The following is a 21,224-nucleotide window of genomic DNA, read 5'->3' on the forward strand; positions in this document are numbered from 1 at the left end:
TGCTTCTTTGCTGTGGAGGGATGACAGCACTGGAGCAGACAGTCCAGAGAGATTGTGGAGAGTCCTTCTCTGGAAAGATTCAAACCTACCTGGACAGGATCCTGTGCAACCTGCTGTAGGTGAACCTGCTTTAGCAGGGAAGATTGGATGAGACAATCTATAGAAAGCCCTTCCAACTGCTCCCATTCTCTGTGTTTCTGTAATTCCCACTCTGTAGACTCAAATGCAGCCTCTTACAGGGACTGGAAGTAGAAACAACAACGCAAGAGAGAAACCCTGCACTGAAGTAAACATTCTCAGACATTTTTTCATCTCATTCGGTGGGGCAGAAGTGCTATAAAAATACAGAGTGTGTGATGGTAGCTGGGATAGGTTCTCATGCTTGATTTGGCTTTGGTTGGACAGACAAACTCGTCCTGTGTTGGAGAGTTTTCTGTCACTTTGGTAGGTGATGTGTGCCAGAATTGTCAGGAACTGGGTCTCATTGCCTCGAACTGTGCTGTAGTTAGTTATTTAGGGTAACAAAGGAAGCAGACTTATGCATTGTGAGCATCTCTTTGTCACTTAATTAAATGACACATCCATGAATTTTGTTTCTTTCAGCTGGTGTCTCTTGTACTCACATAAAATCAAGTGCTCTTAATATATTCTCCCCCCACCTTCTTATTTTTGTTGCAAGGTGCAGGAACAAATAAAACAAACTTTAATAACATTTGCACTTCTGAATTCCAGAAAGGGAGCCCACATCTAATCACAAGAAATAATGTTTTTAACAGTTCCTATAAATAGGTGCTGGATGGTAATGCAGCAGAAAAAATGGAATAATGGTACAGTGCTGATCACTCTATAAATATTTTGACTACAGTAGCTAAGTTTGGTGGTGTTTTTCTTTTTTCCTTCGACTTTTGCCTTGTTATAGTTTGTTTCTAGAGGTGCTGGGGAGGAAAATGGGAATGTGAAAGGGAAAACAGGAGAGACTATGAGTGTGGCATGTGAACATTTACAGGTTTAAAAGAGTTGCTTTGTATCAAACTGTTTAGAATCTTGTTTAATGTATTTTTTTTTGAACATCCCCCAGAAGTTCTCCAAATATAAAGATTTCTCAGGATAAAAGGTACAATGAGTAAGTGTTTTCTTCCAGGGCTGCGTAAAAGAATAACCTATGACTAACTTTTCCACAAGTGAAATCTGAGTAAATCTGGACTCTCAAGCATTGGGTAGCAACACGGTGGAGCTGCGAGATGACAGGCCCACCCTACGCTTTTAACACCTCGCCCACCCGCAGCCCGCAGGCAGGCAGAGCCAGAGATGGCCAAAAACTCAAGATGGTCCATCTAGTGAGACAACTGGGGCACAGATGGAACGAGGTTTTCTTTCCCACGGGCGTTACCTGTTTTGAAAAACATACACAGTTCCCTCCCCCTCCTCCTCCTCCCTAATACTTTCAGCGCTGTCTGCTAGCTCGTAGCTTGGCCGTGTCGAGACAGCTGCAGCTGTGCTTTTTGGGGGAGTCAGGAGGTTGCATTTTCAGAATGGAAGATGCTGTTGTTTTTTTGGTGAAAAGCCTTGTTGGGTGAAGCACTGTGACATCTCAAGTGTAAGAGTTATCAAAGTTACTCTGTCTGCTTGGTGAAAAGCCTTGTTGGGTGGAGCACTGTGACATCTCAAGTGTAAGAGTTATCAAAGTTACTCTGTCTGCTTGGTGAAAAGCCTTGTTGGGTGGAGCACTGTGACATCTCAAAGTGTAAGAGTTATCAAAGTTACTCTGTCTGCTTGGTGAAAAGCCTTGTTGGGTGGAGCACTGTGACATCTCAAAGTGTAAGAGTTATCAAAGTTACTCTGTCCACTTGGTGAAAAGCCTTGTTGGGTGGAGCACTGTGACATCTCAAAGTGTAAGAGTTATCAAAGTTACTCTGTCCACTTGGTGAAAAGCCTTGTTGGGTGGAGCACTGTGACATCTCAAGTGTAAGAGTTATCAAAGTTACTCTGTCTGCTTGGTGAAAAGCCTTGTTGGGTGAAGCACTGTGACATCTCAAGTGTAAGAGTTATCAAAGTTACTCTGTCTGCTTGGTGAAAAGTCTTGTGGGGTGAAGCACTGTGACATCTCAAGTGTAAGAGTTATCAGAGTTACTCTGTTGGCTTGATCAGCGGAGTGCCTCAAGCCTGGGCTGAGAACCCCTCAAGCTGGGCCACAGTCTGCTGTTTTCCCTTGGTGCTATTCATGCAGCAGCACTAACACATACTGGGCAATGTTACTGAGCGTGGAGCCAGCAGGCCTGAAGGAGGTGTTTACACACCTCTTGCCAGCACTTGTGAGGCCATGTTGGTAGCAATGTGTCCAGCACCTCAGTACCAGAAAAACACTGACCAACTGGAGTGAGTCCAGTCACAGAATCACAGAATGTTAGGTGCTGGAAGGAGCCTTGAAAGCTCATCCAGTCCAACTGCCCAGCCAGAGCAGGATTACCTATACCAGATCACACAGGAATGCATCCAGCAGGTCTTGAATATCTCCAAAGAGGGAGATCCACAACCCCTCTGGGCAGCCTGTTCCAGGCTTCCTCACAGTTAAAAAAAGTTCCTCTCCTTCTTGAACTGAGAAGCCCAGAACTGGACACTATTTCAGATGTGGCCTTACCAGGACAGAGAAGAAGGGGAGGAGAAACTTGATCTACTAACCACAGCCCTTCTAATACACCCCAGAATGGCACTGGCCTTCTTGGCCATCAGAGCACATTGCTGGTTAGTGGTCAACCTTCCATCCACCAGGACCCCCATCTCCTTTTCCCCCTCAGCAGGTCAGTCCTCAACCTATACTGATCCCTGGGGCTGTTCTTTCCAGGTGCAAGACTCTACACTTACCCTTGTTGAAGTTCATTAAGTTTCTCCCAGCCCAGCTCTCCAGCCTAAGTCTCACCAAATGGCAGCACAACCTTCCAGTGTGGCAGGTGCTCCACCCAGCTTTGTGTCACCAGCAAACCTACTGACCATGCACTCTGTGCCCTCATCCAAGTTGTTGATGGATATATTGAATAGTACTGACCCCTGAGGGACCCCACTAAGGAGATTCCATCCCACTGACCACAACTCTCTGACTTCTTTCTTTCAACTGTGATCAGGGCAGAGGAATGGGGGATGTGTAAGAAGAGGCTATGAGAGCTGGATTTGTCCAGTCCAAAGAACATAAAGATCAAGTAAGGCCTAACAGATGATTTCAAGTGCATAATGAGAGGTCATGGAGAAGACTGAACCAGCTCCCCTTGGGTCTGCACAGAGATAGGATGAGAGACAATGGACAGGAGCTGCCACCTGGGAAATCCTGACTGTTGCAAGAAACATCTCACTGAGGGGAGGTCGAACGCTAGAACCAGGCCCTACAGAAGCTGTGCTATCTCCATCCCTGCAGGTATTCAAAGCTCATCTGGGCAAGTCTCTGACCAGCTTCATCTAAATATGGTAGCTGGATCTAACATCAAAGTTGGTCCAGTTTTGAGGAAGGTGAAAGGGAGTACTGACATGCTTAATGAAATGGCCTCCAGAAGTCCATTCCAGCCTCAATTCATTCATTACTCTTTTCCATGGGTGTGTCATTGCCTGCTGTCACTGTTGAAAATTAACAAGCCTGCAGTCTTTCCACCCTGAATTGTCTCTGGAGTCCAGGAGAAAAAAAGCTCAAGTCTGGCATATCTGCTATTGACCATGATTGATGCTGTGGCAAATCCAGTTGTGTTCTAAGGAGCTGTGATTGTTAATGGGGCTGTCAAAGCAGCGACAGCAACAGCTTTGTTGCTTCAGTCTCTTATTTGCTGCTCTATACAAGTCCCAGTGCTCTGTTGTTCTAGTATTCTGGACCAATGGTGAACCTACAGTGATAGGAATCTATGGTTGTGTTTGTTTGTTGCTGTGGTTTTTCTCTGCGCAAAAGCCACTGTGAGGAAATTCCAGGTCTTGGCACTCAGAGTAGCTCTGTTGTCCTGATGAATGAATATTTTTGTATACTGCCTCATTTTGCAGATCAAGCAGTTGAATTTTGGTGGTCTGTGGTCATGGTTGCAACTGGGAAGAGCAAGCACTGAGTGTGAGCCCTTTAACCTTTATTTCCCCCCCTCCCTGTTATCTCTTCCATTTCCAAACCCCTTAATTTCTGGGCTGAATGTGATAACTTGCATACTAAACTTGATTATTTCACTCCAGTTTTGTGGAGGAGGGATTAACACTCAGAATAGTCTTTGCTTGTGGTAGAGGGAGTTGGATGAGGATGCTTCAGCATCCAATCAGCATTTCTAGGCACAGCAATCACCTTTGCAAGCACTACTGCAGAGTGTGGCAAAGTTACTCCTGTGTAGAATACTTTTGCTCATGTTGCATATATAAATAAAGAATATGAACCTGTTCTTAAAACTTTGGTTGGGGGAGTGGGGTTTACAGTGTAAGGTCTGCTATATAATAACCAACTAGATCAGTCTCCTTGGGGACCATTTGCATTAATGAGCCATCTGCTACCCCTTCCTCTGCGAAGCGTCACGGACAGCATCGTGCTCTTTCTGTCGTGCAGCGATAATGCCGTGCAGGTGTCTTTGTAACAGGAGCGTGTTGGACACGTTTGTGGCTGTTACTCCTTCCTCTCCAGTGACTGCCTCCTGTCTCAGGCAAGCTGGTCCTGTCGGTCACTGTAAATGTGACAAGAGATGGAAATAAGCAAGAGGGCTGGGGTCTGCTTGGCAGTATGGCGATGAGCACGGGCTGTGCGATGAGGTGATTCATTCAGAGGGCAGAGAAGGCGAGCGTGGAGTTGTGAATGCCTTGCTTACGTGGCAAGCAGCAGCCACTCACGGATGGCAGATTGCTGCTACTTGCATTGCCTTCAGCTTCTCGTTTTCTTAACAAAAAACCCCAATCTTCGTTCTTTACTGATTTTCACAAGGTCTTGGGCATCTGGTTATCACTTCAGCCAGCATCTCAAACTCACCTCTCTGTCCATCTCAACAGAAAAATGTAGATTCTGGCTATGCTTAAAGAGGATTTTTCTGATGAGCTTGCCTGTCTGCAGTGGTGCCATGACCTCCTCAAACACTGTTTCCCTTTCTGAGCGGGTGAAGCAGAAGCAAAGATTCTCTTACACCCATTCAGACACTGGGGAAACCAATTCTGATTATGGTGCAGTTGCTTTGGCTTTACACTGTACTCTCACAAAGAGGATCTGTCCTTGTCACACAGTAGTACGGTCACAAAGGGACATTATTGGTTGGGTTGGGAAAAACTTCTTTGTCTAAACACACCACACTGAAGCTTCAACTCTGTAGGCCTCCTGTGCTTTGGTTTTGTTGGCAGTAAGTGATGTTTTGTTAGCAGGAGGGTCTTGGCAGGGGAAAAAGGGTTAAACCTTGTGTGTCTTCTCCGTATGTTGCTTTGTGCAACTAGAGGCTGTGCCTCCTGGTAGTACCAAGTTCAGCTTTTATGCTGTATGAAAAGATTAGTTGGGAATAATTTAGCCTCCAGCAAGCTTTTTGTCTGAAAAGCTTGAGAATGACAGACCTAGATTTTTATTAATCAGAAAATTTATGCTCTGAAGATGTCTCCTGCTTAAATACACAGCTCTATTCCACTGACACTGCTTTTTCCTGAGCCTTCAGCAGTTGGGATGTTACTTGCAGAATGATGGTGTCAGGGCTGATGGGTGTGATGGTCTTTAGTCTTTTAAAGTAAAACCCAAATCAATTGCTTAATTCCTTCCAAGTCCCAGTGCGGGAATCCTCACACCAGGGCTTTTGTTTAGAACAGCTGACAGGCGAGGAAATAAGGGGTAGAGATCTCTGATCGGCTTGTCACTCATGTGTCAAATGCACATGATTTCAAAGGAAAACTATCATATTAATGATTTAAACTGCCACTTAGCTTTTTTCTTCCGTCACTCTCATTAGTTCACTGTTGTTACCCCCTCCTTTTGAAAATCTCCAAATCAAATGATATACCAAGATAATAATGAATTCTTTCTCCCAGTACCAGCTGCTCTGGTTTTCTTCTTATTGGTGCCCATAAACAGGCAAGGCTTCTTGCTATATTAAATAACTCTTCTTGGCAAAAAGCAAAAATGTTGCAGTTTGCTACTACCTGAGTATATTAGTCACTAGTGAAGAAAGTCTGCTAAGTGTTTGCAGGACATCTGGTGCTCTAAATAGCAGTACTTGCCAGCAGCTATCCCTTTGGTCTCTCTTGATACTGTGCAAAATGAAGTAATTAGAAGGCTAAAGAAGATTCCTCAGCACTGAGAAGTGATAAACAGGAAACAAAGAATAGAATGGAATAGACTCTCCAAAGTTGTTCTCTGCAGCTGCCTCAGTGTCTAATCTCCTCTTCCTCCAACCGCTTCCCATAGTATGCTTTTGCTTGGGTTTTTTGTTTGTTTTGATTGATTGTTTTTAATATTAGTGTGTATGAAGCTTGTTGGTAGACTCCTGATGATCTGGGGAGATATGGGCCAGATTAATATGAGCAGGGCAAGTGTCTGGTATGGCTTGCTCTTGAGGACAAAGCAGGTGCAGAAGACAATGCCCGTGCAGGCGTGTCAACAACTATGAGCTGTGTCCTTGCTTCATGGGAACAAGCTGGCTCCCATCTGAGCTGGGGAGCTGTGACAGTGCAGCTGGTAGGTGCCAAAAGAAGGTATGTTTGCACTTGGCACCTCACCGGGGAGAGGAAATCTGTTGGGGAAAGTCAGAATAGGCAAGTTAAGGTCTTTCTTTAAGAAGAGACAACAGCTGAAGTGGTGCAGTGGGTGAGAGAGGCATTTAAAAGATCATAGAATCAACTAGGTTGGAAGACACCTCCAGGATCATCCAACCTATCACCCAAGCCTTATCTAATCAACTTGGTTGGGGTTTTTTTTGTTGTTGTTAATTTTAGGTTTCATATTATTTATTGTAAAGCACGAACCAGGCATTTAAAAAGTGATAAAGTATACACTGAAAAAGTACATTTATTTCAGAAAGCACTGACCACAAAATTGCAAATACATTTGCTGGAGTGTGTACATCTACACTGATACTGAAACCAAACCATTTTTCATTTCTACACAGAAATATTGCCTCCTATCAGTAGTGATAGATATTTTGTACATTTTTTTAACCACTATTTTTTTAACCAAACAAAATTAAGATCTTCTTCCAGGCACCTGCATCCATGCATTTAACAAAGGTTCCCCCCTTCCACCCGCCCCAGTGAAGGAAATACTGTATTGTCCACTTCCTATCATTGACCCCGTGGTGCTGGAGGATGTTGTGGCATTCCCTGTGGACTTGTCTGGGTGGGATGTTTAGACACCTCCCACCTCAAAAATCATTCAAGCTTTTTCAGTTAACCACAGCTGGTCTTGAGGACTCAAGAGCCAGTGGAATTGAGGGCTCAGGCTGTAATCTTTGTAGCACTTCGCAGGGACTAGTGATTGCTCATCTAGCTTCAGATACCATCACTGAGCATCCCCATTCCCCTCCATCTGTAAATCAATTAGTAATTCCAGTTTGATCTGACTAAATATCTTTCTTGTAGTAGGCAGTGGTATTTTGGTGTGTTGCAATTAAACAGCTGAAGAGAGAATGAGAACTTGATTAAACAGCTGAAGAGAGAATGAGAACTTGAAAGTGACCTTTTGCAAATGGTCCTCAAGAGTGCTGGAAATTATTTGTTTGCTTAGACTGTTGGTACTCCCTTGTGAGCAGCTGCAACCTATTGAGCTTAATTGGTCTGTAGATGTTATTCCCCTGGCTTTAGTTTGGAGGGAAGATGGTGAGGGAGAAGAGAAGTTAGATGGGCAGCTTCATATATTTACGTGTTAGGGTTTTCTGTGCTCTGTAGAGAACATTGGAGTTGAAGTACAAGAAGTTCAAGAACAAGGTAAGAGAATTCTGCCTGAAACCTAATTTGGTGGAGATTAAGGAGGAAAGAAATTATGGTAATCACTTTGTAAAACTTATCTTACTTGCTGGGGTCTTGGGTCATATTACAAATACTTGCAGCATTCCTCTCCACCAGGAAAGCTTTATTATCTCTGCACAGGTAAGGACTATGTCAGAGTAGACTGTATTGTAGTCTGTAGTAACTCAGCTTGAATTTTTGCTCTGTTGGGAGTTGCAGAGCCCTTCCCCTTGTGTCTATTAATCTGAAATGCTCTCAAAAAGAACAGCCACACTTTGAGAAAGTCAACTGCATGGCTCAAAGCAGGGAAGAATTGAACCCAGAAAGTTTGTCTGGCCACTTCAGTGTAATTTCAGGGAGGGGCTGGAGGCTGGGCAGTAGATATTCTTCATTTGCTTATAAGCATGCAGTGTGATATGAGATTTTGCCATGCTGGTATAACAAATGAGATGAAAGCTTAATTTTTTCTTCTGCTGGCTCTGGTTTTAGGCTGTGTCTAGTTCAAGTGGAGAGAAATCCTAAGGTTTTTGAAACCCCGTGTTCATATCCTAGTGTTCCACTGGAGGTGGCAAGCCAGACTTGCTGCTTGTGAAAGGTTGGATAGTGTTCATACTAGAAAACAACAGCTGGTACCCCTGAGCTTCATTGCCAGCACTGCCCCAAACTCCTCCAGCTGGTTATTCACTACCTTTTGCACCTGTGGAGGGCCCTGTGTAGAGTGAGGCTGTTCTGCTGGGAAGGAAAGGTCAGCTGAGTTCCAGGAGAGGGTGGCATGAACACTGGAGAACCTGCCCTGCTCACCCTTCTAACAATAGTCCTCTTCTGGAGTCATTTTATTTTTCCTTGTTGCCAAGGTGATACTTCAGTTTAGCAAAAAAGCCTCATATGTGAACTTGACCTTGGAGACTTCTGTGTTGAGAGGAATGGTTTGTTGGTGTACATTGTGTTCCATTTCCATTGGAAGGGCTGGGGTCAGGCAAGCTGAAGACAAGGCTGCACGTTAAGATGTGCAGTCAGTTTGAGTCTAGCCTCTCCTTTATAAACTTCATTGGTAAACTCAGCAGTACTTAACACACTGCAAAGCTAAGGATTACAGATTCACTCTGCAGAACCTCACCAGCTCCTGCTAATGCCTTCTGCACTGTTTAAGATTATTCTCGTGTTGTACCTGTTTGGCCCTGGAGTAACTTTGACTTCATGCATTAAATACTCATGTGGCAAAGCTCCTAATCAGATAAAGATCAGCAGCAAAATGAGAAGCAAAAGCTTTATGCACCTTTATTTGCTGTTAAAAAGCAACTTGTTAGCAAAGAAAGGTAGTGTATTTGTGCCTCTCAGTTCTCTAATGACCATCCTTGCTTGAGGTTTGTTCTTGCGAGGTGTTGAGTACTCCAACTGAAATCCAGCAAGATCTAAGCATGTAATTTAACTTTAAGTAGTCCCACTTTATTGAAACCATTTGAGTGATTAACGGCACACAGGTGGATAAGTGCTTTGCTGGATGGAAGCCAAAATGCACAGAATCTTTTGAGATCAAATCCTTAATTATTAAATTGATTTGGAGCAGTTCTTGTAACCAAGGCAACAATGACAGTGAGATGGTTGAGTACTAAACTCTGTAATTGTCTATACAGCTATGAGAAATGTGGTTAATTATGCCCAAACAGGAGTGGACATGGTTTACTGTGGTCTCTTCCTCTCAAACAGGTAAAATCAGGCTTGGTAGTCATGTTGGTGAATATGAACATGAAATTAGTCACACTGTGTGTCCCACATGTAAATGTTTATGGGATCTTTTTGTTTGCCTACTAACTCAAAACCAGCCTTCATATTGCCTCTTCTTCCCTCAATCGTTAGGCAATGTGTCCAGATTGTAGAATCATAGCATGTCAGGGGCTGGAAGGGACCTTGAAAGATCATCTGGTCCAGCCCCCCCTACCAGAGCAGGAGCACCTAGAGCAGATCACACAGGAACACATCCAGATGGTTCTTGAATATCTCCAGAGAGGGAGACTCCACAACCTCCCTGGGCAGCCTGTTCCAGTGCTCTGTCACCCTCACAGTGAAAAAATTCTTCCTCAGGTTCACATGGAACTTCCTATGCCTCAGCTTCCACCCATTGCCCCTTGTCCTAGGCATCACCAAGAAGAGTCTGGCTCCATAGAGGAGACCCCATGTTATCAATAAGTGACTCAAGGGTTGGTGCCACCAGTGGAATTTTGGGTTCTTTGACCATGGGGCAACTCTCACTGCACCTAGCCTGCTAGACCCAGATGGGCCCCACCTATCTATAAAGGGCAAAAGGATCCTAGCCCATAAGTTGGCAGGGCTTACTGAGAGGCTTTAAACTAGGTTTGAAGCGGGGTGGGGATGAAACTAGATGCTCCAGAGAGGAGAACGAGCGTGTAATCAGGCCTTCTTGTGATGAACTGGGGGATGGCACACCATGGCTGGCTGGAAGGGGGGCTAGCAAGGGCCTTCAGCCCACTGCCCAGCAATATGACAGGAGCACAGCAAAACAGTCAGAGTCTCATGGAGCCTCCCACTCTGTCAGGGTAAAGTCAGAATGCTCAGCTCGATCCCTGAAATGCCTGTGCAGCAATGCCTGTAGCATGGGGAATAAACATATGGTTAGCAAGTCTTTTTCATCAGAGGTTGCTGACTCTCCTATATTACTTAATAGCATTTGAAATAAGTTTTGTTTTCCTTTTCTTTCCTTTCTGCATTTCTAACAAGGAAGAATAAAACCTAGCTCTTACACTCCATTTACCTGTAATAAGCTGATCTATTAAGTAATAAAAAAACCCACTTAAAACATTTGATGAAAAGCAAAAGCCTCTCCTTGTTCTAGTTGTGTTTGAAGAAGCTCTTTATCCTGGAATCTCCTGTGATTATTTTCATACCTCAGACTAGTATATTACTACCATCATTGTTCAGATAAAAGAGTTCAGACTGAATCAGTTCTTCAGTAATTTCATCCAACTTATTTGCTCTACAACACCTTAAACAGCTCATATTGATGGCCTAGGTGGAGAAGAATCTGTCCCAGGGTTTTTCAGAAGGAAGGAAAGACAAGGAAAAAATGGAGTTTCTCTGTGGTTCTTTTTGGGTTTGTGTGTTCTTTGTAACTAGCCTTCAGTAAGATTAAGAATAACCTTAAGGTGAATCCATGATGAGTTTACTGTATCTTGTGAGGATTTTGATGTGTCAGTTAACTGTTGATGTGTGTCAGTCATTCATACTCTATGGTTTGTGTTTATTTCCACTTTACCCATCATGTTGTTTTGTATCTTGTGTGACTATCCTGGCTTGTATTAGGAGCACTATGGCCTGCAGGAACAGGTTGGTGATCATTCCCCTGTACTCAGTACTGGTGAGACTACACCTTGAGTACTGCGTTCAGTTCTGGGCCCCTCACTACAAGAGGGATATTGGAGTGCTGGAGTCTGTCCAGAGAAGGACAACAAGGCTTATGAAGGGCCTGGAACACATGGTCAAGTTGTGCCAGGGGAGGTCTAGGCTGGATGTTAGGACGAAGTTCTTCCCAGAGAGAGTGATTGGCATTGGAATGGGCTGCCCAGGGAGGTGGTGAAGTCACCGTCCCTGCGGGTGTTGAAGAAAAGCCTGGCTGAGGCACTTAGTGCCATGGTCTAGTTGCTTGGCTAGGGCTGGGTGCTAGGTTGGAGTGGATGATCTTGGAGGTCTCTTCCAACCTGGTTCATTCTATGATTCTATGATTCTATAATTCTATGAGTTGATCTCCATGAAGATGCTCAGAGGGCTGGAGCAGCTTTGCTATGAGGACAGGCTGCAAGAGTTGGGACTCTTCAGTCTGGAGAAGAGAAGGCTTCTAGGAGGCCTTGCAGTAGCCTCTGTAGGAGCAGATGCATATCAAAGAGCTCTGTTGAAGGGCTAATGCAAATATAGTTGAATCATGTGAAGCCTGTGTGTTATTCCTGATTTCTGGCTAAGATCTTGATTTGGTCTGTTCTTAAAATGTTTTGTTAGATTAGCTGTCAGCTAGAAATATGCTAAAAACCAAAACAACCTCCCACATCATTAATGAAGAGAGCTGTGTTGGTAAAAGTTCTTAAATGGACGCAATTATATTGGCAGAGGGAGGCAGGAAAGGTCCCTTTGCTATCAACTAGTCCTTCTGGGGAGCTGGCAAGAGTCAGAGGTGTAGATCACACATGTATGAAGTCCTTCTCCCAGCCTGTATGTAGACTTGACTGGCAAAGCTTAGATATTTGCCAGAGTAGGCTCTTCCACAGTTATTTCTTGCATTGGGTGTCAGGAGGGAGGGGCCAGGCTCTGCTCACTGCTCCCTACTATAGGACTAGGAGCAGTGGATGGAAGCTGCAGCACAGGAGGTTCCATCTCAACACAAGGGGGAACTTCTTTACTGTAAGGGTCCCAGAGCACTGGAACAGGCTGCTGGGAGAGGCTGTGGAGTCTCCTTCTCTGGAGACTTTCTAGGCCTGTCAGGATGTGTTCTTGTGTGCCCTCAGCTAGATTGTTTGATCCTGCTTTGGCAGGGGTGTTGGACTTGATGATCTCTTCAGGTCCCTTCCAACTCCTATCATCTTGTGATTAAAACCAAGATGTGGTCTTTGCCCAGTGGACTGGGTGCTGGATCAGCTTATCTAGACTGCTTTTCTCAAGAAAGGTTGGGCCAAATGATGGTTGAGGTTCCTTCCAACCTGGGATTTTGATTCAGTATTTTACAAGTAGCAGTTTTAGGATCGTTCTGTCCACAGTTGTCTCATGCCCTAGATTTCTGACAGGCTGCTGATACCACAGGATGGGAGGACTTTCTCTTGAAGCACTGAACCTTGGGCACACTGCTGAGTCCTGCTATCACCACTTCACATCAACCACAGCCAGGCAACAGATGGAAACCAGCATCCAAAATAACAAGGCTGGTTTGGACATGAGATTCAAAACCCAGTGGTTCCTTTTTTCTGATTGTTACCTTCTGATCTTTTGGAGCTTGTTTTCAAGCCTTTAACCAGGCTCAGGGTAAGCTCCTCAGCCTGCAGAACTGCCTCATTCAGCAGTACCAGAGTCATGTTGCCTTTTGCAGACACTCGAAGGTGTCTTGGGCTGGTACAATGAAAGCAACTGAGCAGTGAGGGGAAAAGTGGCCACGGTGAGGTAAAAATGGTCAGACCAGAGGCTGCTGTGTGGTGCCAACATTTGCATGATGAGTAATGGTAGCTTGTGCTGAGAGTATGGAGAAAGTGTATAACTAGATCTTAGCATTTCACAGCCTGTAAGTATCACTTTGACCAGAGAGCAGAATGCTACTGGAAACTGGAAATTTGGATGCTGTGGATCTCTAGCATGTTGCCAAGAGACGAGGTAGCCTTTATCTTTGTTACCAACCTAAAGCAAAATTCTGGATACTGGCTGCCAGAAGGTGTTTGCCAGGGACTGATTTCTGTTTGTTCTGCCTGCCAGCCCCATGGAGCTAAGCATGTGTGATCACAACCCTCCTGGGCAGCACTCTGACTTTTGTCAGTTCGTTCAGCTGATTTTTGTGGTTCTGATCTTTACATCAATATCTGTGCAACGGTTTGAAATAAAAGCTAGGGATTTCCCTGCCTTTCTCCTTTTCCTCCTATTAAAAGCAGCTGAGCTGACACAACTCAGAGGATGGTAACCTTCACTGAGGGAGCAATTAAGGAGGAAGAGATGGGGCAAAGTGGCTGAGAATAAAAACTCATGGAGCCCTGCTTTTGGTACTCCAGTCATTTCTTTCTCAAGCAGAAAGAAAGGTGAGGACAAGGGTGTGCAGGATGAAGGACTGAAAGAGGCTCAGAAGAGGGCAGCACCCAACAGGATTCCTGACATCGTGGAAAACAAGCAAAAGAAAGAAGCGTGGGGAGAGAAGAGGCACTGCGATCCTTGCTGGTGGGATGAAACAGGGAGGGAGAAGCCACTAGAGCAGGTAGGACTGGGTGTCTGAACGACTTTGCACTCACTCTTGAGCAAAGTTTCTGACTGCTCAGTTTTACAGAAAGGTAGAACCAGTAAGCTTGGAAATGAACATTTGCTTGAATTGGATGTTAAGAAATAGGCTTCTGAACTTGGCCTTTGGTGTACTGAAAAGGAAGACAGCGATGAAGGAGCTCTTAAAGACACTTTTAAAACCAGCTCTTTCTACTTGTGGCATTTATACCTAGAGGAGGATAACTCCAGAGAACATTTATGCTGCTTTTGAAATGCTTTGGGCTGCAGGGATACAATACAAACAAATACATTCCTTGGGAAGACGTTTCTAGATCTCCTTTAGAAGGCTTTCTTTCCTCCTACTCCCCGAATTATTCCCTCTCCAGACACCGGTGACATCAATATCAGTGTAAGGAAGCATTTAAGTTCTGAAAGAGGCAGTAATAGATCTTTGTATGAAGAGGAGCCAAACTTGCAGGTCGTTTGTGGGAGGGAGTGTTTCATAAAAAATTACTCTGATTATTCTGATATTGTGTTAGAAAATCATGTTGCTAAATGGATGAGGGAGAAATTATTATAATGGAAAGTGTCTTAACGTAGCTTAAATACCTGACAAGAGCATTTCAGAGCTAAATCATTCATGCTCCCACTTGCTGCCAACTGTAACCTGCCGCCTTTCTCATGATAATATGATGTCCCTGACTTGCAAATTGAACGTTGCCAGTAATGGCAGAGGAAATCAGAAGAAAATCCATGGAAACAGACTTGGGAGTTTACATCATAGTCATGCAAAGCTGTTCTGATGAATCGACAACCTCTCTCTGGATTTTGACATGAAGTGAAGGTTTAGCCTGGGTGGGAAATCCTAGAGTTGTGGAATGGTTTGGGTTGGAAGGGACCTGTGAAGGTCATCTAGTCCAACCCCCCTCTGCAATAAGCAGGACCATCATCAACTAGATCAGGTTGCCTGGAGTCCTGTTGAGCCTTACCTGGAATATCTCCAAGGATGGGACCTCAACTGCCTCCCTGAGTGACCTGTTCCAGTGTTCCACCACCCTCGTGGTAAGGTATCCTGAATGTAGATTTTTTTCTGAATTAGTTCTTTGACATTTTTTGTCTAAAACTACAACCAAACTTTCCCAGAAAATTAGTGGAGTGGGCAAGCATTAATGGGTGCAGCACTGCAGGTACTCAGTCTCAAATTGTGTCAGGGTAGGTCTAGGCTGGATGTTAGGAGGAAGTTGTTGGCAGAGAGAGTGATTGGCATTGGAATGGGCTGCCCAGGGAGGTGGTGGAGTCGCCATCCCTGGAGACGTTGAAGAAAAGCCTGGCTGAGGCACTTAGTGCCATGGTCTAGTTGGTTGGACAGGGCTGGGTGATAGTTTGAACTGGATGATCTTGGAGGTCTCTTCCAACCTGGCTGATTCTATGATTTTGTAGGACAGCAGGAATGAGTTGTACATGTGTATGCTTTGCATCTTTGAAATATGGAAGAAAATACATGTGGGAGATCATAGCTTCCTTCAGCCTAGCAAGGCATAACATTTTACTTAAAATCTACATGTTATGAACACTAAATAGCATGGGAAATGACACAGTACTGTGGCACAACAGAGGTGCAAACACTAGTGAGCAGGCTGGCCTCAAGAGGACCGGAAGCAGATTTGGTGTGTATGCATATCCTTTGCTTAGGGTGGCATCTTCCTTTTAATGAGCCTTTTGCAATGCACTGCTAACAATCCAAGGTTCAAAACACTGCATGTGCCAACGTATTCCCTTTTTAGTACTTCCATAACTAAGGAAGCCTGGCATATGGTAGGGTCTGTTCTCTCCTTCGCACACATGCACAGCTACAGTTGATGCTGGTGGGAATGAGGAGTCTGAACCGAAAGCAGAAGAGTCCCTACTGATTGTATCAGTTCAGTTGCTTTATATGAGAATTTTGTGATCTTCATGGCAGGGTTATTTGTCAGTCTCTGTACCATGTTCTTCCTTAAACTGACTAAATTTGGTTTTCTGTGCCTTTTATCACAGAGAATTGAGAGAATTGCTGGGTGGTTTGTACCTATCTGCAGCATGACTGATGCATAGAAGGTTAAGTTAGGAAGTTGTTGCTTTATTATTTCATGATCTACAGCAAAGAATAAAGAGCAAGAGAAAGCAGATGTGTTCCTATTGGTTCTGAGATACTTCACTCCTACCAGAATGTATTCCTATCTGTCAATTAAAGATAATGTTCACTGTCATATTTATAGCATGCACCAAATCACATGAAAAGTAACAATCATCTCAGAAGTAGTGAGGTGAATGCTTTCTGTGAGATTAGAGGTATCTTTCCCTTCATGATCTCTTCGGTTTCAGAAGTCTTTGCAATTCAGTTGTTTGGGCTGTTGCTAGGAAGTTATATCCTCGTCTGTGATTAATAGAAGTAGCTGTGAAAGTCAGATGCATAAAATGAGGCACTGCACTTCATGTTGCAGAGCTGAAATGGTGACTGTGATGTCTCAGTTTTGTCAAGGTGATGGAACTGAAGGTCTGTAAATGTGCAGAGCTTTGTTGGGTCACGGTCTGCAGTTTCTCATTTATTTGTTGCAAGAAATGACACAATCAGGATCTTTGCATGAGCTTCATACATCTCAACTATGTGATGATAAAGAAGGGACTTTTAACATCTGTGGCTGTTTGCAACCTTTGCACTTATTGCATGACTCAACTCTGACACCAAATAGGAAATAAAAGATGTTTGAATATTGTCTTTAATTTCTTCAAACAAATCTTTAAAATACCATAAACAGCAAAAGAGAAGAGTGATAGAACAGTTCTCATGGCAGGTTTCTATGCTTAACTGCACTGAAAAGAAGTGAGAAATCATGCCAAAGAAACATGAAGCTAGGGAAATCAAGGATGTACAACTTCTACACTTTGGCCACAACAATCCCAAGCAGCGCTACAGGCTGGGGACAGAGTGGCTGAGAGCAGCCAGGAAGAAAGGGACCTGGGGGTACTGGTAGAGAGTAGCTGAACATGAGCCAGCAGTGTGCCCAGGTGGCCAGGAGAGCCAATGGCATCCTGGCCTGGATCAGGAGCAGTGTGGCCAGTAGGATAAGGCAGGTTATTCTGCCCCTGTGCTCAGCACTGGTCAGGCCACATCTTGAGTGCTGTGTCCAGTTTTGGGCTCCTCAATCCAAGAGTGATGTTGAGGTACTGGAAGGTGTCCACAAGAGGGCGCCAAAGCTGGGGAGGGGCCTGGAGCACAGCACTGTGAGGAGAGGCTGAGGGAGCTGGGGGTGTGCAGCCTGCAGCAGAGGAGGCTCAGGGCAGACCTGAAGGGAGGCTGTAGCCAGGTGGTGCTGGTCTTTTCTGCCAGGCAACCAGCAACAGAAGAAGGGGACACAGTGTCAAGTTGTGCCAGGAGAGGTCTAGTCTGGATGTCAGGAGGAAGTTGTTGCCAGAGGGAGTGATTGGCATTGGAATGGGCTGCCCAGGGAGATGGTGGAGTTGCTGTCCCTGGAGACGTTGAAGAAAAGCCTGGCTGAGGCACTTAGTGCCATGATCCAGTTGATTGGACAGGGCTGGGTGATAGTCTGGACTGGATGATCTTGGAGGTCTCTTCCAGCCTGATTGATTCTATGATTCTATAAAACCTTGCTCTGTGCATCACAACTTTGTGTGCACTGACCTTGTCTGGCTGCCAGATGCCCACCCAACTGCTCTCTCACTCCCACTCCTCAGCAAGACAAGGAGAGAAAATAAGATTGACATCAAAGTAATTTACTCAAAGCATCCTCAAGCAAACAAAGGCTGTGAGCAGGAGCAAAGGAAAAATAATTCTCTACTCACCATCAGGTAATGTCCAGCTGCATTGTGAAAGCAGGACCTCAATTGTATGTACCAGCTGCTTTGAAAGACCAACCACATAACAGCAAATGCATCCTCCTCTTCCTCCTCTTAGGGTTATAGCCGAGTTTGATGTGTATGCCATGGAGAATCCCTTTGGTCAGTTTAAGTTAGCTGTTCTGGCTGAATCCACTCCCAGCCTTTTGGTGCCTTTGGGGAGGTACTGGAGAGACTGTGTGATACTGTGAGCACTCCTCAATGCCTGATGGATGTGGCAGCACTGTTCAAGCTGTGAATACAAGCCACAGCACTATATGGGCTGCTGTGGGGAAAGTTAACTTAAGGCCAGTCAGATCCAGTACAGCATTGAGAGAACAGTGCAAAACTCCAGCTTAATTTACCTTGAAATTATTTCTGTTGTAACTGTTTTGATCCAGCATCACAGGGGAGAGAAAGCAGATGTGGCTTTGATACCACTGTGGCTGGGTAGGGGCAGCTCTTGTTATCCTCTCAGCCAAGGTTTGTGTGGCTTAGCTCTAGATAAGAAAAATTCCAGAGCTTCATGCTTGTATTAAAATATATTCTAGCAGAGGTGGTTTGGGAGCTGTCAGCTGCATAAAAAGAACCATGGCCAGCAGGTCAAGATAAATGACTATTTGCTCTGGTGAGACCTCACCTGCAGTACTGTGTCAAGCTCTGGAGTCCTCAGCATAGGAAAGACCTGTTGGAGTGCCACGAAAACGATCAGATGGATAAAAGACTTCCATGAAAAAAGGCTGAGAGAGCTGTGGTTTTGCAGCCTGGAGAAGAGAATGCTTCAGAGAGACCTTAATGTAACCCTTCAGTACTTGGAAAGAAGACTTATTTTTACCAAGGCAGGTTTCATTTGACATGTGTAAGAAATAGTGGCCGCTACCATTGCTTCATTCGTGGCAGCTCTGCTCACCTTCTGTGTGCTAAACTAGCTCCAGAATCCAGAGGCTGCCAAAACAGCCCAGCCACCTGACCTGTTTTGTATAGCTGCAAATCTTTTCCTGTTATTATTCCACAGCAAAATGCAGCACAAATATGCTGTAGATGAAGGCAGCTTCTGCAGAATCTTAAACTAAGAGCAGCATTTAGGGTGGGAATGACTAGCTGAAGCAGTACTATTTGCCCAAGGTACTTTTTTTCAATAGGCAGGTTTTAAGAGGAGGAAAATATTTTAATTTTTAGCTTTTCTTCTCTCCTCCTGCCCCCTCCCCAATCTCTCTCTCTCTCTCTCTTTTTTCCTTTCTTCTCCTTCAGAACCTATTTTGATATTTCACTCTGATGAAAGCTGGACAAAGCTCCATCTCTGGAAGAATGGTGGGAGGTAGTGTGGGCTGGGGTTGGGTCACTTTATTGTTCAGGCTTTTGAGTGGAGCTGGAGGAAATCAAAGTTACAAGGAGAGGTGAGCAATGCATTATTTCTTTCCTCATCGGATTACTGTTTCAGCTGCAGGAAATAAAAACATGTGGAACAAAAGGGGGAAAAAAAAAGAGTAACTCAGTTTTTAATGATTTCAGATAATCCTCTCTCTGTGTGTGAAGGTAGAATAAAATGCCAATGTCTCTTCAGTGTTAAAAAAAAATACCTTTTAACCTTTTGTTCAACATTCTCTTGTTTGTGCATCGTGGTTTTTGCAAGGCTGCTGTGCTTAACAATGTCTGCATTGTGCAAGTGCTTGCGGATCTTGTTACTAAGCCACCTTCGTGGGACTGGAAGGCCAGCGCAGGTTGCAGGCAGATGAGTTTCCCATGTGCTCAAGCAGTGCTAGAGAATGGTGAGGCAGTGGAGCTGTGAAGGGTTTGAACTGCAAGAATGTGACCTGAAAGCAACAATGAACGTTTAGAACATTCCGAACCCCTTAAGAGTAGCATGGGTTAAAGTAGTGTTGGGTGCTTACTTTCAAACTACTTACATAACAGGCTTTGCAAAGCTTGGTGCTCATTGTCTTCTAATGAGAGCATCTTATGGAGGAGGAAGGAGGTCCTGCTGTGGATCCTTTGGCTTACAAACCTTGGCATGTAAGCTTAAAGCTTAGAACTACTTATATAAACAAATGTAAGTGCATATTCGTTGTTTGGAGACTTCAGGGGAAAAAAATAACTGCAAGTTTCCCGAGGAGTAGAGAAACTGAGATACTTAAAGAAAAAAGACCCTAACAACCCTCCTCTCCAACAGATACAAGTTTTAAGATAGGTATTTTATGAGAGGAAGAACAGAAAAATATTCAGATCCTGGGGAAGTTAATAACTGGATCCTTCACTCTCTTTACCTTCATAATTACTTCTCATGACTATTTCTGACTCCCCAGTTTCTTTCTTTGATGCCTCCTCTGTTTACCTATCTTGCTGACTTTAGCTTGTGATTCACTTAGAAGATTTTTTTTCTGACTAGAAGCAAGTCAGAGGTCATAGCCAAGCCTCAGGTCACATTCAGATGAACTTCAAAATGCCCTCAAAATCCTCAAACCCTACTGTGAGCTACCCTTTGTTTTTGGGTAGTTTGTTTTGTTTTGCTCATTGAAGTCATTGCAAGCTGAACCTCCACTTCTCAGCCTAGGGGACTGCAGCAGGGTTTCTATTCTTAATGGCTGTGCTCAAATCAAATTCCCGTGGTACTGCATGTGCAAACCCCAGCTGAGTTAATAGTTTCACTGTCAGTCCACCACTGTTCAGGTTAAGTGGTCATTGCCACTTAAGGAAAAGACTCCAGGTAGAGCAGGAAAAAAGAGCACTGAGTCATAAAGGATGATGAAGAACTTTTTTTGTCCCATGCCTCTTCTGAGGCATTAATCACTTAATGTCTGATTAACCCTCTGTATTTGCTATGAGCTTTCAGAGTGTCTAACCACAATCCCCTGCTATTTAACTCCTAAAAATAATTTCTTTACAATGCTCTCCTTAGTAGACCCTTAATATCAGGTTCTCACTCCAGGAGAGCAAACTCTACTGATCCCTTGACAAGCTTTCATCTCTTTTGGAAGTGGTTTTGATACAAAGTGTTTTTATGCCTTTAGTAATGATCTACTATGACCCTAAAATATTTGCCTCTCTTGAATTGTAATTGTTTGGACTCTCGTCCTGGATATGTTGTTTTTCTCTATTGGTGATGATTTGGTATGATTGTGTGAGAAGAGTGGAATAAACCAACCTTTCCTGTCTTAATGCTGGTGAATCCACTAGCAGAAATCTCTATCTTTACAGGCATTTCTGTGTGTGTTTGGATCTCAAAGAAGTTCAAAATCTTCTCCTGTGGGGCTTGTTTACAGTGATGAAGTGGTTTCTTCACTGTTTGCCTAAATAATGGACCTAGAATTTGTAGTCATGCACAATAAGGCAAGAAGATCATTCTTTGGCAGTCGCAAAAGCTCAGCTGTGCTTTATGACAAGCTTTGGATTTCTGTTTCTCTGCTTTATGACAAGCTTTGGATTTCTGTTTCTCTGCCTGCACAGTTTTTCAGTGTCTTGCAAGAAGAGGAGCAAAGATCATAGGA

At 44.2% G+C, this 21,224-nt stretch overlaps 1 protein-coding gene across 1 annotated transcript in view; it reads left to right on the forward strand.

Moving 5' to 3' along the window:
* The first annotated feature begins 7,848 nt into the window (after positions 1–7,848).
* Positions 7,849–21,224, forward strand: part of PDE1C (phosphodiesterase 1C) — a 347,029-nt gene continuing 333,653 nt past the window's right edge. The window contains exon 1 of the mRNA XM_064169719.1: positions 7,849–7,890. The gene's annotated coding sequence lies outside the window, so the exon portion shown is untranslated. The remainder of the gene's footprint in view (positions 7,891–21,224) is intronic.

Source organism: Pogoniulus pusillus, chromosome 32, assembly GCF_015220805.1.
Source record: "Pogoniulus pusillus isolate bPogPus1 chromosome 32, bPogPus1.pri, whole genome shotgun sequence".
Taxonomy (NCBI): Eukaryota; Metazoa; Chordata; class Aves; order Piciformes; family Lybiidae; genus Pogoniulus; species Pogoniulus pusillus.